Here is a 20,371-nt window from a genome sequence, read left to right as displayed (position 1 = left end):
TTCCTTCCCATTTAGGTCACCACAGAGCACTGAGTAGAGCTCCCTGTGCTACACAGTAGGTTCTCATTAGCTACCTATTTTATACATAGTAGTGTGTATATGTCAATCCCAATCTCGCAATTTGTCCCCCCCTCCGCCCCTTTCCCCCTTGGGAACCATAAGTTTGTTCTCTACATCTGTGACTCTATTTCTGCTTTGCAAATAAGTACATCGGTACCATTTTACACAGATTATTTGAAATCGACCTTCTAACTAAAACGTGTTCGTTGTGCCACCATGATCAGCCCCACAGGACAGGGACCAAGGTCAGCTTAATCCTACCAAAGACACCTTTCCTCAGAAAGTTGGCTAGATCACCACGACTCAAAGCCAAGTAAAAACATAACCAAGTACAAAAGAATCTATTTATGTCAAAGATACACAGGCACTGGACTTTTTTTTTTTTTGCAGTACGCGGGCCTCTCACTGTTGTGGCCTCTCCCGTTGCAGAGCGCAGGCTCCGGATGCGCAGGCCCAGCGGCCATGGCTCACGGGCCCAGCCGCTCCACGGCATGTGGGATCCTCCCGGACCGGGGCACGAACCCGTGTCCCCTGCATTGGCAGGCGGACTCTCAATCACTGTGCCACCAGGGAAGCCCTGGACTTTTTTTTATCCACAGAATTTGGTATTCCACAAAGGCTTATTTTCCCATTTTTTTAAATTAACCTGTGGAATGTTAATCGTACTTTCTGATAGACATAACAGCTATTTGCAGGGTCTAAGATAAGAGATTTTATAAATTTTGCCCCCAAACGTCTACCTTTGGCATTTGCTGATCTTAAAATTCTTAGGATCATAATAGCAGCAATAGTAATAATAATGGCTAAAATTTACTGAGCACTTATCACGTGCTTAATATAGGTGTTAGGTGCTTTGCTATGCCCTTTCCATTAATCATTTCAATTTCAGCTTCAGTTATAATTCTTTGAAGTCATGAAGCATTGCAAGTGGGTTACAGATCAGAAGGAAGATAAACACACACACACCCATGGGCGCACACACAAACACAACACTTTTTAATATGAGGAAACCGAGACTAAAAGAAGTCAACTTGCATAAGATAATCTCATTAGTGGTACAGGTCCAAGATCTCCAGCTTCAGACATGGGCAGCCAGACTCCAAAGCTCATGCTCCACCTGTTGCCCAGCAGCACCTGTAACTGCAGAATTTTTGCACAGGAGACTCTTGAGGCCTTCTAGCTAAATCTCCCAATCACTACAGGACCCACTCTACAACACGCGTGACGAGAAGCCTCAGCTGAGTGACAGGGAGCTCACCGTCTCCTGAGACATCCCACTCTATCATAAGACATACCTAATGCTTGAAAAAGCACTTCTTTCCACAGAACTCAAATCATCTGCTTCCCTGACCCTCCCTTTGTCTCTGCTCTGGAGTGACACACCATGGGTGTTTCTTCCCTGCCTCACAGGACAGCCATTCCAGTCTGGGGAGTCAGCTCTCCTGCCTTCCCTCATCTCTCTCCTCTTCTGGCTGGGTCCTTAGACTCATTCTGTGTGAAGGCTCTAAGACTCCTCGACAGCCAAAAGGCACCCCCTTTCAATACTTCTTTGGGTTTTTATTTTATAAATCAATCTTATGAGATGGAACTTACATACAATAGAAAGCACAGACTTGAAGTATTACAATTTGGTGGATTTTGACAAAATGTACACACCTATGAAAGCCACACCCCTATTAAAATATAACCTGTCTCCTCAGAAAGTTCTCTGGTCTCCTCTCCCAGGGAATTCTGATCCCCCCCTCACCCTAGGGAAACACTGATCTGATTCCTATCACCGTAAATTCGTTTTACCTATAACCACAGTTTAGCATTCTTTTGGACCTGGCTTCTTTAACTCAGCTTGATGTTTTGGGGATTCATCGTGTCGTAAATTACAGTAATACGTAATATTTTTATTCCTGGGTGGTATTCCATAGCAAGAATATACTGTAGTTTGTTTATCCATTCTCCTATTGAGAAACATTTGATTATTTCCAGCTTGGGGTAATTCTGAATGAATAAAGTTTCCATGAACATTCTTACACAAGTTTTCGCTTGGATGTTATGTTTTTATTCCTCTTGAGTAAATAGCCAGGAGTGGAATAACTGGGTTCATGAGGTAGGCATATATTTAATTTTCAGGGAAATGCAATTAAAACTACAGAGAGATATCATTTCATACCCAGTAAAATAGGTATAATTGAAAAGATTGATGACCCTGAGTATTGGCGAGCATGTGAAACAAAACTCCTCTTAAAGGGAGACTCTACTCATTTCATATACAACTCTTGGTGTTGGTTGAGCAGCTCCAGGCACAATTATCTCCTCTGTTCTGGGCCCTCAGCAACCATTCATTAATCTATCTGGACTTTGTCCTGGCTCCTACTGACCTAGCCATCAGCTGACATTCTGAAGACCTTTCCACGTTTACTATTGTTAACCTTATTCCCTCAAACCTCTTGTGTGCAAATAATTTTTCTAATCCAGATGCTGAATGTGACTTTCCAATCTTAATAAATTTTGTAATAAATCACACTTGTCCCCGTTATAAAGGGGAAATCACTGTTTACCTCCAAAGCAATTAAAGAAAGCACATTAGAGAAACTTAAATTAAAATGTTTATAAAATATCTATAAAACAAGGTCTGTAAAGCAAAACCAAACCACAAAAACTGAAAAATTAGAAAAGAAGAATGCAAGAGACTGGGATTAAAAAATACATTAACTATATTTTAGTTTAGAAGACATTCCCTAGACAGGATCTCATTTAATATCACAACCACTCTGTCAGTTTGTACCGCTCCTATTTTGTAAACGAGAAGACAAGTTCAAAGAGGATCACACGACTAATAAGATAGCAAGTCATGACCTAAAACCAAGTTCATGACTGCAAACTGTGTAATTTTTCTGCTATATCGGCACATCTCACCCTGATTGCTTTAAATATCCCGTGAGTAACCTGAACCCATTTGCCCAATCTGCAATAGACTTACTGAGGATGACCTTTGGTCCCCATTTTAGAAGACCTGATGGTTAGAGTTATAATATGACACATCTTTTGAAGCACTTTGATTAGCATTTCCTTTATCCTTTTGTCTGAGTTCTCTAGTAGCCTGCCAAGGAGCCAAGAACACTGACAGAAGAGCCTAGAGACTTGCTTTCTGATCCTGCCTCGGGCAGTGACAAGCTCTAGGAACCCGTGTAGAGATATGGTGAGGGAAAAGAACTTGGGCTTTGGAGGCAAAAGAGACCTGGCTTCAAGCCAGGTACTAAGTGTGTGGTCCTGATGACATTATTCCACCTCTCTGAGCCTTAGTTTCCCCGTTTGTAAAATAGGATAGCAATACCTATCTTGCAAAGTTATTGTGAAGATTAAATGAGATGACATGTGTAAAGGGTCTACAATAATAGGTGCTCAAAGAATGGCATTTACATCATCATCATCATTTACGCCTGTCTCAAAGTGGGACTAAATGAACTTTAAGCTCATGACCAGCTTTATTTTATATTCTTTTAGCCTATTTATAACCACATGTTTGTATGTATAACAGAAAATTAGTTGTTTGGAAATTCCTTTGACTCAGGTTCCAGATAACTGAACGGTTACCATCTCACTCTTTGGAATGTTCACATAGAAGTGTTTTCTCGACTCATCCATGTATTTATCCATTGTTGCCAACCTACTATATGCCCAACGCCATATTAGGCAAGGAAGGAGCATCTAATGAACCTGACAATTATCTGTTTACAGAAATATGTGTATTTTTCCCTGCAGGGGGCACTAAGAAGCCAGTGCAGATCCTTCCTAAACGCAGTACTACTCTTCTAAGGTCTGTAAATGTTTATCCCCTTCTGACAATCACCATTCAGCTAGAAGGATTCATCAGAGAAGCTCCTTATCGTTCCAGACTTCGCATGTTTTGTGAAAAGGAATTTTTAAAAACTGGCATTAATTTGACAAAACTGCATATTTGTTCAGACTAGAGGCTGCTCATAATAGGACCCATAAATGCAGAATGAATGAAATTGAAGTTGGATGCCAAGGGCAATACCAGTCCTAAACACAAAAGAACACAAAATTCAGAAGCACGTCATTTCTCTTCCAGGGGACCACAGGCGTGCCTTGCTCTCTGCACAAAGAGGACACCCTGAACAACTGTGTGCAAATTGATTGCTTCTTAAATGAAAGTCCACTTCAGACATAACTAAGGAGGCTAGCTCTTTAAAAGAAAACTATAACAAATGCTTTTGCAAAGCTAAAAATCATCTTGAAAAGTAAATAATGATTTCTGAAATGTATTTTATAAATCTAGGCTTTCATGTATCAAGGTCACTTAATAAAACAAGGTATTATGTGCATTTTTCTATGAAAATTCCATTTAAACCTTCCATGCACATGATTATTTATCATGGAGGTCTGCAGCCACCAACGAAGTCCAAAAATAATTCATTTCTGCTTCATTTCATTAAACAGGTACATTATGAATATGAGGCAATAAATGGTGATTTTCATAACATTTAGCTCTTTCACAGAATGAATTGGCAGGAACTGAGAGTATCTGAAGGTTTAAGTCAATGAACGACTCTTTTCCTAATTACGAAAGATTTGCAAGAAGGGAGCAGCACGAGGACAGCACGGTGACAGGACTGGGAGGAACAGCTCAGCTTCCAGAACAGGAAATCTATTTGACTATCAATCTGCAAACTGTATTTTATTAAAAATGTAATTACCCACAGGACTCTTATTTGCAGAACCCATTGAAGGAATATTGACATTTGGAGCTGTGTTAAGGTCTCTAAAGTCATCACAGAGCACTGCAACCTTCCTTATCTGGTTTCCTGTTTGTGGAAGTTTTCTTCTCCTCAAAGGGCACGAAGACCAGGAGGAAATTGCTGTGTGACAACAGCTCCTCATGTAGGTTATCAGAAAAGGGAAAAAAAGGCGCAGGGTCTTGGGATCCCTTGTTTGCCTCTTTCTCAGCCCCTTTCCATTCTACACCAAGACCTGGGGCCGGCTTCATGGGTAGGTGTGCAACTTGGGCACACAGCCCTGGGCTCTGAGGGGTCCCACGTTTGCTTAAAAATTCTGTTAGCCTTTAAATTCTTCATAATTTTTGAACAAGGGACCCCATGTTTTCATTTTTCACGGGGCCCCACAGATTATAATTATGTAACCAATTCTGCCAAGCCTCACCACCTACACACACCGCACACACACACACGCACGCACACGCACACGCACACACACACACCACAGACATCTCCTCCAAGCCCTTGTCATAACCACTTGTTCTCATCCCTATTAGGTCAAAATGGTGGAATACTGGTTGGGAATCAGAGGTCAGGATGAGCTGCCACGGTTCAAACCCTCCTTCTTCTTATGAACTCTGTGACCCTGATTTCCTCATCTGTATAATGAAGATAACATTCATCCCACCTCACAGGGTTGTTATGAGAATTCAATAAGGTGAGTCATGCAAAGCGATGAGAGGTGAGCACTCCTTATAGATAAGTGCTCTTTCCATGGTAATTATGACATGATGAATGGGAAGAGAAGAGGGAGAAAGACCACTGCCTTGTCTCTGCCCTCCCAGGCTGAGTTCACTGGCCTCTCCTCATTTAAAGAACCACATTGAGGGACTTCCCTGGTGGTCCAGTGGGTAAGACTCCCTGCTGCCAATGCAGGGGGCCCCGGTTCAATCCCTGGTCAGGGAACTAGATCCTGCATGCCTGTCGCAACTAAGAGTCTGCATGCCGCCACTAAGAGTCCACATGCCTCAACTAAAGATCCCTCATGCCACAACTAAGAGTCCACATGCAGCAACTAAAGATCCTGCATGCCACAACTAAGACCTGACACAACCAAAATAAATAAACAAACAAACAAATAAATAAATATTTTAAAAAATAAAATAAAATAAGGAACCACATTGAGTACAGCATGACTGTCCTATACAAAATACATCATTTCCTAAACTTCAGACATTCATGTACCACTTTCAGGACTTTCACTCTGTCTACCACTTCTACCACTGACTTAATAGATTTGTTTATATAAACCTGCTCTTTTAAGTGAAATCGTTTTGCCTTACAAATAAACTTTCTATCACTACCATAAGTGGAAAACAGTATCCCATATCAAAAAGAGAAGGTCATATACAACAGTTAACATTTTTAAACGTTTATTCACATATCACACAAAATCCTCTTAGGTATCACCACTTGCACCCATATTGACCTTGTTTCCACTTCCCCTGGGGTCTCTAAGTGTAGCAACTGTGGTCTCACTTCTATTTCACCAGCTAGAGAGCAGTGCACTATGAACAGCAGGTTCTCCAGAGCTGTTTGTTGAATGAATACTTGTTAACAAACTGATAAGAGTGATAGCCCCTTACAAAGATGCCCACACTTTGCCTGGGGGCTTCCTAAGGCCCTAAAACCTTTACATCCTAAAGGCAATGGATTTCTTCAATGCAGCATTTCTCAAAATGTGACCTGAAAACCACCTGCATCAGAATCACCCAGCGAGCTTGCTAAAAAGGCAGATTCCCGAGCGCCAGTCTGCACCTACTGAATCAGAACCTCTGCACATAAAGTATAGCCTAATGAAAGAACCCTAGGCATTTATGTATAGTAGTAGTAAAAGCTGTACTAAAAACAAGTAACACTTAATTGTGTTCTTCATATGTACCAGGAATTACACTAAGCATTTTACATACATTATCTTACTTAATGGGGACTTAACAAGTCTATGCGGTAGGGACTTGCCAAAGTCACAGAACTATTAAGCGGCAAAGATGGGATTTAACCCAGGTATCCCAACTCGAGAACTGAACTCTTAATGACCATACTGTAATCCTGGGGAGAAGGAAAGCCTCTAGAGAGAGGTCTTACCCATGGACCCATCTATGGATCTTTGGGTCTCATCATGTACTTTTCAGTTTATACAATAAGACCTGCTTGCAGTAGAGTCATTATCCAAGCAGAAAGCACCACCAAAAAATGTTACTGAGGCTCACTGTGCGCATTCGAACCACATACTTGTCAAAGTTGCCTGCATACGTTTTGAATAAGAAAGCGTCCTTAATTATAAAGGGCATGGGGACCTTCATTACTTGGAAGAGCAAAGCCACCCCTTTCAGATTCAGAAAACCCTGCTGAGGAACCCAGGGTCACTTACCTCTAAGGACTGGGAGAAAATTCTCATAAGTGAGCTGTCCCAACCTGACGTAGTGAGTTCCCTGACCCTGCAGATGAACAAGGAAGGGCTAAACAACCACTGTCTAGATACTCCAGAGGAGATTTCTGCTTCAGCTGGGGAACTAAAGTGGATCAACTCCTGAGATCTCTTCCAAATCTAACTATCCAGGATTCTGTGATTTTGCAACTAGTAAAAAGAAAATCGATTTAAGACATTGTTCAAAATAGATGCATTTGTGTTCTGCTCTAAAAAGAAAAAGGAAGAGAAGGAGAGGGAAAAGGAGGAGGAAAGGGAGAGGAAAGGGAGAGGAAAGGGGAGGGGAGGGGAGGGGAAGGAGGAAGAAGAAAAAGAGAAAAGGAAAACCACTGGCTGGTGTTAGGAAGCATTCGAGTCTCGTGAACACAAGAGCAGTGCAGCAGGTACAGGCATTGCTGAGCAGGCACATTATTAATCACGAGCGAAAAGGAAAACAAAAAACGGAGTCGGGCGACATCCATCGTGGAAATGTTTAGTGTAGTATGGTTCCTGCTGAAGTCCTGACATGGGAATTTATAGTTCAATGCCCAGTGGAAACATTTACCTTAGCAAAAGATGAAGACCATGTGCATCTCTTATTCCACACAATTATCACTCTTGACGGTGGCAAGACAGATTTTTAAATAAATAAATAAGAATGTAACACTGCCTGTTCTTGAGTCTTCTGATTTAATTCTGCCAAAGGGGTGGAAGCCACCTTCATGTAAACTAGATTAGTACATCCGTGATGGACAGGTGTTGCAGATATGAATGTGTGGAGCAGAAAAGAGTCAATTCTGAAATAATCACCAAGAGGAGAAAGTCCTCGAATGAGTCCCTTTAGTGTTTTTCTGTCATTGTGAACTCGGTTTGGATGCTTTGTTTAGAATCTCAGATGAAAAACTACATATAAGCCATGTTCCCAGGGCGGCTGCTAGGCTGGACATTTCAAGACGATTAAAAGTCACTTTATGAACAAACTGTTGTGAATACACAAGTCATCCCTCTGTGCCAAAGGCTTTTATGTGACTCAAATAGCTTTTATAGGTGATAATAATGAGCTTGGCCATTCCTTTTCTCCTTGTTAGTATTTTTGCTCACTTAGCTAATTCTTTAGCTAGTTGCCCTGCTGCTGCCAGGTTTTCTCTTTCTGCAATTTTCTCATTTGTTAATTTCTCATTTAACTATTTAAGGTATGAAACATTTAGAGTTACTTTGCAGAAATGGAGTTATTTGAGAGGTATATCTTCTGAGATCTTCGCATATCCTTTGGATCCCTTGGTCAAAGAATACCGTCTTCTCTGGATATAAAATTCTTGGGTCTTAGCTGAACTCTCGTGGAACTCTGTAGGTCTTACGTGCTTCTGATGTTAGTTATTTATAGGGAGAAAAATGAAATAATTTGATTTATGTCCTTTTAAAGTAACTTCTTTTGTTTTCTCTAATTTCCTGTTTGAAGGCTTGTAGAACTCTCTATTCATCCTGAAACATAAATTCCTTACCAGGATTTGTCTTGGCATAGATTCTATATTTAAGACTTGCCTGAAAAACCCATGAAACACTCACTTCCCATCCAAGTATTTTTTAGTTTGGGGAAGTTTTATTCTATTATGCCGTCAATCATTGCATATAATCTGTTGGCTCTATAACTTTCTTCAAAAATTTCTATTATTTGTAGGTTAACTTGTGAGCTCTGGGTTTAGATCTCTCCTCCCTTTTCCTCCTTATCACCTTCCCCTGCATTCTGGAGGACATTCTAAAATGTTTCCCCCATTCCTGATTAAATTTTCTACTGTGTAGATTCTACTTTTCCCGCTTCCAATCAATAATCCTGGTTATGATTTTTGTTTCTTTGTACTTTCTTTTTACCCCAGACATTTAAAGAAATGATACCCTCTTTTTTTCTCTTATTCAGAATAAATTATCTCCTAAATTTTGTTTCTGTTCATTGGAAGGTTTGTTCTTTCCTCTGAGTCTCTTGCCACTTCACTCTCTTTCCCTCTGGCTACATGTTTTCTCCCTACTAAGATCTTTATTGGGGGGGATGCTTTCATGGGTATCTGTGCCATCTCTATGACTTGATCTTTCTTGGTTCTGGTTTAGACAAGACACAGTTTTATATGTGTGTGTGTGTGTGTGTGTGTGTGTGTGTGTGGAGAGAGAGAGAGAGAGAGAGTCTCTCTTTTAAATCCTATGCTCATGGAGAACATGGAAATCTTAACGAGATGAAGCAGTTCAGCTTGAAGGATGGCAGAATATGCCACTCCAAAATATGACACTTTGGCATAAGGATTATTTTGAGCTTAAGGCATTTTAAAAAGCTGGTGGAAAGAGGGCATTCTAATCTCTCCTTTTCTTCCTGAAAACAGGAGATTAAAAACTCACATGCTGGGCTTCCCTGGTGGCGCAGTGGTTGAGAGTCTGCCTGCCGATGCAGGGGACACGGGTTCGTGCCCCGGTGTGGGAGGATCCCACATGCCGCAGAGCGGCTGGGCCCGTGAGCCATGGCCGCTGAGCCTGTGCGTCCGGAGCCTGTGCTCCGCAACGGGAGAGGCCACAACACTGACATGCCCGCATACCACAAAAAAAAAAAAAAAAAAAAAACTCACATGCGAAAGATACCCTCCCTCTACCAGGAGAAAAGTAATATTTTTCAATGGGGAATCAGAGCTGAGAGAATTCTGTACAGACTTTGTTAAAATTCTTATCTACCATCAGCGGGGAATCAGAGCTGAGAGAATTCTGTACAGACTTTGTTAAAATAATTCTTATCTACCTTCAGCCTCTCCACATAGTTTATTTTTCTACAATGGCCACTCTTTGTTCAAATTAACACAAAACCATTCCAGTTTTGCCGCTTCTTTGTGTCTTCGTTTTCTTATGAGGGCTCCCTTGTCACATAAAACTTCTATTAAATACACTTGTATGTTTTCTCCTGTTAATCTGTCTTATGCCATTTTAATGCTCAGATCCAGATAAAACAGACAGAATGGAGGTAAAATTTTGTTTCTCCTTCAAGTTAAAGGTTCTGAACTTGAATGCCCGCAAGGTCAAGAGAGAACTTGAAAGCAAGGAAGCAGAGGGACATATGTCCTGACCAAAAAGGTTAATACTCAGTACTACTCAAAAATCTAGATATTTCAGGACTTCCCTGGTGATCCAATGTTTAAGAATCTGCCTTCCAATGCAGGCGACGCGGGTTCAAGCCCTGGTCGGGGAACTAAGATCTCACATGCCGCGGGGCAACTACTGAGCCCGCGTGCTCCGGAGCCCTCACGCCACACCTAGAGAGAAGCCTGTGTGCCACAATGAAGAGCCCACGTTCCGCAATGAAGAGCCCACGTGCTGCAACAAAGATCCCGCGAGCCGTAACTAAAGACCCGACGCAGCCAAATAAATTATTTTTTAAAAATAAAAAAAAGACAATCTAGATATTTCAGCAATAAATCCAAATGTTTACATATTAACAACTAATTGAGAAATTTTTAAAAGCATGGTACAAGCCACGCAACACACGTATGTGTACTAGATTCAGCCTGCGGGCTGCCCGCTGATATCCTCTGAATTAACAAACGCTGCTAAGCTGGGTTTCTGTTAAGCAGACCCACACAGGCTCTCCCCTTACACCTCAGGGACAAACATCCTCACCTAGTAGGAATTCTGAGAAAGGGCTTCCAGTATCAACTGTGGGAGGTGGGGGTTAGATTTCAAAATATTTGCGGTCTCTTCCAACCTTAGATCTAAGTTTCCTTGACCCTCTCACTCCACTTGAGAGTCTCTCACTGGCATCCTGGACCACTGACTAAAGTCCTGTCCCTGCCCCATGGTTAGTCTCAGGGGCAAATATTTTTAATCTTATTTTATGTCTTTCCTTCTGCAAAGCATTTCTCTACCTTGCGTTTTAACTCTCTTAATATTTTTCACTTTAAGTGCTATCATATCAACATGTAATCAATATAAAATGTATCAATGAGATGTGTTACATTCTTTTTCTCTATCAAGACTTTGAAAATATCTCCTTGCAGATTTTCTTTGTTTTTCCTGGCCAGATCTGAAACTGGCTTTTGATAAATATTTACTAAAAGTACAAAAGTATTTATGAAAGGTATGTTTCTGCTTATCTTACACAATAAGAATGAACTTTCCAGTTACCCATTTTCCAATATAAAGGATGAAGTACATTTCCACATCCAGTCTCCCATAAAATCAGCATCTGAGCCCCAAATGCCGATCTGCAGCCAGTGGTCCCAGCCACGGAAGCCTTGGACAGATAGCGCCTTCCACAGTTACCAACTGTGTCTGGCACCACCTGCTGGCCATTCACTGCAACCCTAAAGGTGTCCCTAAAGATGAACCAGAATCCATTCGCCTGCAAGAGCAGAAATATCCTTCAGACCAACATTCAGAAGCTCAGATGAGGGCTTCCCTGGTGGCGCAGTGGTTGAGAGTCCACCTGCCGATGCAGGGGACACAGGTTCGTGCCCCGGTCTGGGAGGATCCCACATGCCACGGAGCGGCTGGGCCCATGAGCCACGGCCGCTGAGCCTGCGCGTCCGGAGCCTGTGCTCCGCAACAGGAGAGGCCACAACATTGAGAGGCCCACGTACTGCCAAAAAAAAAAAGCTCAGATGAACACAATTGGAAGTTCTTTCCAAGAAAATCTCTCTGCTCTGCTCATCCTTCCTCTGCTTTCTGGGGTCAAAACTTTCTCATTTTGGGACTTCCCTGGCACTCCAGTGGTTAAGATTCCACGCTCCCAGTGCAGGGGGTGCGGGTTCGATCCCTGGTTGAGGAACTAAGATATCACATGCCATAAGGCAAAACAAACAAACAAGAACTTCCTCTTTTTTAATAAATGTAGCCACTGTGTTGTGCATGGTAATACACAACTACGACACCGCCTTCACCACCTAAGCAGAGTTTAAGTGCCCTGCACTTCATGACCTCACAGTAATCCAGAAGTAGAAGAAGCTGTACTGGGAGCTGTACTGGATGAACCTGTGTCCAGTTCCTCACCACACCATTCTCTAGCCACATGGCCTTGATAAAGGAACTCCTCCCTTCTGTGCCTTTAGTGAGTGCTAGCTCACTACACACAACACTCCTCTCCAGCTCTCAAATCCTATAAAATAGCTGTGATTCTTAGTGCCAGGCCTTCTGGTCACCATCCAGACTCATGCTGTCCAATACGGAAGCCACCGGCCACACGTGACTAGAGAACTTGAAATATACTAGCCCAGACTGAGATACGCTGTAAATGCAACACGCACACTGAATTTCAAAGGCATAGTATAAGAAAAGAATATAAAATAGCAAATTCATAATTTTTATGGTTGATTACTTGTTATATGATGGTATTTTAAATATACTGGGTTAAATAAAATGTTATTCAAATTAATTCCACCAGTTCTTTTTAATTTTTTTATTGAAGCCCTAGAAAATTTCAAATTGCATCCATGGTTCGTGTTGTATCTCCACTGGACAGCATCAACTAAACAGTTAAATGTTTAAAGCCCATGGTTATCTTATATATCAGCAGAAAGAAGAGTATTTCTATCACTAGGATCTTTTTAACTTACCTATTTTTTTCTTTTTTGTATGAGTCTCTGTGATAAATAAAAAATGCTATTTGTAATGAGGTGGATAGACCTAGAGTCTGTCATACAGACTTAAGTAAGTCAGAAAGAGAAACACAAATACCGTATGCTAACACATATATATGGAATCTAAAAAAAAAAAAAAAATGTCATGAAGAACCTAGGGGTAAGACAGGAATAAAGACACAGACCTACTAGAGAACGGACTTGAGGATATGGGGAGGGGGAAGGGTAAGCTGTGACAAAGCGAGAGAGTGGCATGGACATATATACACTACCAAACGTAAAATAGATAGCTAGTGGGAAGCAGCCGCATAGCACAGGGAGATCAGCTTTGTGACCACCTAGAGGGGTGGGATAGGGAGGGTGGGAGGGAGACGCAAGAGGGAAGAGATATGGGAACATATGTATATGTATAACTGATTCACTTTGTTATAAAGCAGAAACTAACACACCATTGTAAAGCAATTATACTCCAATAAAGATGTAAAAAAAAAAAAAAAAAAAAAAATGCCTGGGACTCCTGCTCACCGGATGGTCACTTTTGTCTGTCAGCACCTTTGAATTTTGAAGATGGTCTTCCCGGAGCTAGAGTTGGCCTGCCCGGGCAATCTTGTGAAATTTCTACAATACATCTTAAAGAGGTGTGAGATATCCTGGAAGGAGCTCTGATCCAGAGATAAATATATGGGATTAGGAGAAATTCCAGGAGAACTATACATGACCCTTATGCATATGAAAAATGTTCTCTCATGCTGGTAGTCAAAGAAATAGAAAGTAAAACATGAGATCTTGTTTTTAGCCTATCAAGACACAGACTTTTTAAAAAATTATAGTCAGAGTTGGCAAGGGTGTATGGAAATCAGTACATTTATTCCCTGCCTGGGGGAGCTGAAATTTACACAGCCTTTCCAGAGGGTAACTTAGCAATATGGAAAAATGGCCTTAAAATTGTGCATGCCCTCTGAGCCAGCAATTCTACCTCTAGGGATTTCATCTAAGGCAATCATCACTGCTGTGCACAATAACTTGTCTGTAGGGACATTCATTCGCTTGAAAATTATAACCAAAACAACACCAAACCAATGAAATTTTTTAAATAAGGCATACTGAATATGTGAATAGTATGTTGCTTTTAAAAATTGTGTTACAGAATATTTAATGATAAACTCCTCCTCCCCTCTCCCCAATCCATACTCCTTAGTTCAGCCTATGTGATCTTTTTATGGTGAAGCAGATAACATCGCTCCCCCATAAAGCCCTTCCCAGCCTTCACTGGTTATGAGGATGAAGTCCCTTGTCTGTATAACGGCCCTGGGGATCCAGGCCTGCCTCCCTCTCCAGCTTCAGCTCCTGCCAGCCTCCCCCACCTTGCTCTCCCTGCACTGGCCACAGGGGCCCTCTTTCAGCCTCACAGCCCTGGAAAGCTCTTGCTGGCTCTGGCTGGGTCTTCACTCACATCACTCTGATTGGAAGCTGCCTGCACCCTGCCCTGCTCTTTTCCTGGCAAAGACACGGTCACCTTAGAAGACTGTTTTAAACACTTCCCCAGAAAGCTATTCCCTAACCTCTCAGTCTAATCAGGTCCCCTTGTTTCCTGCCTCCCTGCATATTCTTTTTTCTTCCTCTCACTTCTCACAGTTTCTGACTCTGCACTTATTCCTATGATTATTTGTTGAATGCCAGTCTCCCCATCTGACTACAGGACTTAGCTCACACCTGGCATGTAGGAGAAGCTCCATAAATGTATGTTGAATAAACGAATGATATTATAATCAGTAAAAGTCAGGCTACAGTAAAGTAAGTCAGAGAAAGACAAATACCATCTCACTCACAGGTAGTATCTAAAAAATAAAAAAATAAACAATAAATAAATAAATGTGGATTTAGATACAGAGAACATATTGGTGGTTGCCAGAGGCATGGTGAGGGATGAGCAAAATGGGTGAAGGTAGTCAAAATAAAATAAGTAGGTCCTGGAGATGTAGGTACACCACAGTGACTCTTGTTAATAACACTGTACTGAATATTTGAAAATTTCTATGAGAGTAGATCTTAAAAGATCTCATCACATGGAAAAAATTTTGTAACCATGTATGGTGATGGATGTTAACTAGACTTACTGTGGTGATCATTTTGAAATATATTCATATGTTGAATCATTATGTTGTACACCTGAAACTAATATAATGTTATATGTCAATTATATCTCAATAAAAAAGACAAGTTATTAAATGGCAGCTGTAATAGGATTTCATATCAATAAAAATATGTATATGTATGTAATCATAACTTACTGGGGCATAGAAAAAGAAAAGACCAGAAGAAAATCCAAGCTGTTAACAGCAACTATCTCTGTGTCATGATTTTACTTTTCTTCGTTTATCCAGACTTTCTACAGGGAACATATCAAACTTTCAAAATCAAGAGAACATTTATTTCTTAAAAAATAGTAAAAAGCCAAAGCAATCTTGAGGGAAAAAAACAGAGCTGGAGGAATCAGACTACCTGACTTCAGACTATACTACAAAGCTACAGTCATCAAGACAATATAGTACTGGCACAGAAATATAGATCAATGGAACAGGATAGAAAGCCCAGAGATAAACCCACACACCTATGGTCAACTAATCTATGACAAAGGAGGCAAGGGTATACAATGGAGAAAAGACAGTCTCTTCAATAAGTGGTGCTGGGAAAACTGGACAGCTACATGTAAAAGAATGAAATTAGAACACTCCCTAACACCATACACAAAAATAAACTCAAAATGGATTAAAGACCTAAGTGTAAGGCAAGACACTATAAAATTCTTAAAGGAAGACACAGGAAGAACATTCTTTGACATAAATCACAGCAAGATCCTTTTTGAGCCACCTCCTAGAGTAATGGAAATAAAAACAAAAATAAACAAATGGGACCTAATGAAACTTAAAATCTTTTGCACAGCAAAGGAAACTATAAACAAGACGAAAAGACAACCCTCAGAATGGAAGAAAATATTTGCAAACGAATCAACGGACAAAGGATTAATCACCAAATATATAAATAGCTCATGCAGCTCAATGTTAAAAAAACAAACAACCCAATCCAAAAATGGGCAGAAGACCTAAATAGACATTTCTCCAAAGAAGACATACAGATGGCCAAGAGGCACATGAAAAGCTGCTTAACATCACTAATTATTAGAGAAATGCAAATCAAAACTACAATGAGGTATCACCTCACACGGCTTAGAATGGGCATCATCAGAAAATCTACAAAAGAACAAATGCTGGAGAGGGTGTGGAGAAAAGGGAACCCTCTTGCACTGTTGGTGGGAATGTAACTTGATACAACCACTATGGAGAACAGTATGGAGGTTCCTTAAAAAATTAAAAATAGAACTACCATATGACCCAGAAATGCCACTACTGGGCATTTAGCTAGAGAAAACCATAATTCAAAAAGACACATACACCTCAATATTCACTGCAGCACTATTTACAATAGCCAGGTCATGGAAGCAACCTAAATGCCCATCGACAGACGAATGGATAAAGAAGATGTGCTACGTATATACAGTGGAATATTACTCAGCCATAAAAAGGAACAAAACTGGATCATTTGTAGAGATGTGTATGGACCTAGAGACTGTCATACAGAATGAAATAAGTTAGAAAGAGAAAAATAAATATCATATATTAACGCATATATATGGAACCTAGAAAAATGGTACAGATGAACTGGTTTGCAAGGAAGAAATAGAGACACAGATGTAGAGAGCAAATGTATGGACACCAAGGGGAGAAGCGGGGTTTGGGGGTGGTGGTGGGATGAATTGTGAGATTGGGATTGACATATATACACTAATATGTATAAAATAGATAATTAATAAGAACCTGCTGTATAAAAAAATTTAACTTAATTTAATTTAAAAAATAGTAAAAACTAAAGCCCTTGGTCTGAGTTTCTATTCTTTTTTTTTTTTTTGAGTTTCCTTTCTTAACAACAGTTTGATCTTGGGAACACTCAGCTCTTCACAGACTCTTCCTTATAAATGGGGGTAAGGATACCTCCCCTAATTATCTCAAAGAAGAATTAATAGAATAACGTATATTTAAAGTTTTGAACACATTTCAGTAGTTACTCTGGGTAATTACTTTTGGAGCATGCGAGGCAAACTCTGTGCAGGGTGATGGGCATTTGCCCAGTGGTTGTGTAATTTGCAAATACCACAAGGAGTTGACATTTCTTTGAGTAGCTGGAACCTGATCCTTTTGACCAGCATATTGACAGTTGTCACCACCCAGCAAGGTGGAAGTTGGAGGCCTTGCAATGCAGCAGGAGAGCCCACCATGGGAAGAAAGGTGGGAGGAATTTCAAAGAAACAGGGACATCTCCTCTCCTTTCCCCAAGACCAAATGCTAGGAAACAGAGGGCCTCCAGAACCCCAGCACGAGTTTCCAGCAGAGGTCAGAAGAGCTCAAGTTGAAACATGGAGTTATTGGGAGAGGTGGCATTTTTCATGCTGAATAACTCAACTTGGTAGACTCTGCATGCTCTTGGCAAAAATCCAAGCGATTATGGGCATTCTCTTTGGGTTCTTTCTCCTCAACTTTTGCTTACTGAATGTAACTTCAGAGAAGAGCTACTCTGACTCTGATAGAAGATGGCAGCTCACCCAGCTCATCCCATAAATATTTATCTAGTATTTATAATGTTAGGCACTATGCTAGGAGCAGAGGCCAAAACAGATGAACAAAGCAGTACATGATCCAGCCACTATGATCTTTTGGTCATAAAGTTCCCTCAACCTCCCCCAGCACTGCCCACTTCATAACTCTTTGCTTTATGTCCCTACTCTACCCATTTTAGCATTGATCCCTCTGAACTGCATCCATTCACCTTAGAGCCTATCCCCATTCACCTTCAATCTCCTTGAGAACAAAGATCGAACTTTGAATCGGCATCTGTAGTACAAGTCTGTTATATATGGTGCTCAGTGAATGAGCAAATGAACAAATGATCTAATTGCCTGAATAATTTCATAAGCAAATGCCAATAAAATGGTGAAGATTGCCTAGAAAGCAAATGTTCAACAAGCCTGCATGCTTTGCAAACTGAATAGAAATGTGTGCTATCTTTGCATGTGTGTCCTTTCTACAGTAAATAGGCTGTAGGTGAAAGAAAAAAGGTAAAGGAAATAGGGAGCTGTTTCTTTGAGTCTCTCCCTGACACACATGTATCTCTGGTACAGATGCTTCAGTGCCCTCAGAGAAGTTCACAGCTCACAGAATTCCAAGACACTAAGAGATATTCCTAAGAGAAGTAATTGCATTTATTGAAGGATATCATCAAAGACCTAGGTCATCCCTACCCTCAATTATCTGAACACAAGGTATAAAACTGCACAAAACTGGTATATACAGTAGCTTACGTCAATGAGGGATACCTAGCATGGTGAGGGCCGTATTCTGAAGAATGGGGAAAGGAATTACAAGTGAATAACTCAGAGGAGACAAAATTCAGAGGAGGTATAATAGCAGGCTTCAAATATCAGAGTGACCAGGGTAAGAAAAGAGGTGATACTTTTTCCTTATGACTCCCAAGGTCAAAGCTAGGCCCCACGGGTAAGTATGAGAGAGAGACAGGTTCTTGGCTCAACAGAAAAGATACATGTCAGAAAATTACCATAAATGATGCAAGTTTGGAACTCAAGGTCAAAGGCAGTAACACAGAACAGAACTGCCTTTGAAATGCTGCTTTCAAAGTTTACAAAAAGAGTGCTGGATCTGCATGCTGAGGATATAAAACTGAAGCATTTAGTTCCCCGTCTACTAGGAAAGACTGCTAAACCTAACATCCTATGTGAGTGCTCTTCTCAAACTGATGGACTTGTGGCCCTCTGAATGAGCCTTGGCTTTTCAGCACCTTACCTTGCTCATAACGGCTCTACTTAGCTTGAATGTACTTTTGACCTATTCAAGTCCGCAAGGCCCAGCTAACATCTCTGGAATGAGGTGTCCACGGGTCACTGTGGGCCACAACAATCCCTCCATTCTTCGAAACTCTCATCACCAGGGTCCCTCTACTTTGACGTTTTTGTACTTGTCATTTCAACTGTTCAAGGATTTATATTTTGCCCTCCAATTAGATTCTAGACTCCTTAAAGGAAGATGCTATATGCTTTTAGTCTACAGGGACTAACACGGTCTCTTGCAGTTAACAGGCCCTCAGTACCTGTCTATGGATCTGGTGCTGCTAGATTCAAGCCAGAGAATGGCAGGAGCCCATTGTGTCAAGGTCTTGGAAAACATCTGTGCTTTTTCAGCTCAGCATTTGCCATCCATCACAGAGGAGACTGAAACAGAAAGAAGTCATGTAAAGTACAAGGTCATGTGCAGGAGCCCATTCTCCAAGGTTGGAATGTTCTTTCCCTCTCTCCAAACAGCAGACCAGATGGTCTCCTAAATCTTGGTTTTTGTGGTTTAACTCTAATTACAATGTTAGCAATGAGTTCAGTGATTCAAAATAACTAGTAGATTCTTTCCAAGGAGTCGAGCTTTTTTTCCAGCTCTCACTATGAATAGGGTGGCTTTGTCATCAGCCCTGCTCTTGCTTCCTGTATTATAATTGCTTAGCTGTTTAGAAAATGAAATGAGCCCAAGACTACCAAGCCTAGCTGAAAGCTACGAGCGCTCCAGGAGACAGGATGTAGCAGCAGCCAGATGGCTAAGTAGCCCCCAATAAAACAGCAGTCAAATTGGGAGACTCAAATCAAAAATTGTTCCTCGATTGTGCAAATGCCACATGCCAGGTGTTGAACGCAGAGGTGCACATGTGTTTGCCTAGTTGTTGTAGTTGAGAAGAAACCCTTACAAGTAAGTCCTTGGGATCATAAAGGTTGGAAAAAACTTTTCAAGGTCATCTGATCCAGACCTTTCCAAATGCACAAAGGCCCCATCAAAAGAGCTCACCCAGGGGCAGAGTCAAGCTGGCGTACTAGGAGGATGCGGAATTCGCATCTCCTCACAACTAGGGCACCTACCAGACACTGGTGGGGGACCACGGACACCTAAGGGGATGGGAGGAACCCCCAGGGACTGGGTAGAACATGGGGTGGGTGGGGAGTGAAGGGGGAGGAGAAGTGGAGGCGGGAGGGGACTGGGGCCCCTGAGGAGTGGGGAGGGGAAGGGATCCCATGCCAGAAGGGGGAAATTGGGGAATCACTGGGAGGGAGGAGGATCAAAAGGGAGCGAGGCCAGATTTCCCCTGCCCATGTGGGCCCCCAGGAACCTGCTGAGATCCCGGGCCTGATCTCTGCCCACCAAGGCCCCCTCCAGCCACGTGGGTCCTGAGGGAGTGGGAGGGAGAGAAGGGGGAGAAAAAGTAAAGCCCGGACCTCTGGGACCAGCACCCCTGAGGGGTGGCTGAGGGAGGGGAGGAGCTCCTACACCCACTGGGACCCACTCACGGTTAGGGGTCCAGCAGAGATGGGGGGAGACCCTGGGGGAGATGGTGGGGGAGGGGCGCAA

Source organism: Globicephala melas, chromosome 3 (genome assembly GCF_963455315.2).
Source record: "Globicephala melas chromosome 3, mGloMel1.2, whole genome shotgun sequence".
Classification (NCBI taxonomy): Eukaryota; Metazoa; Chordata; class Mammalia; order Artiodactyla; family Delphinidae; genus Globicephala; species Globicephala melas.
This window is presented reverse-complemented; position numbering follows the sequence as displayed.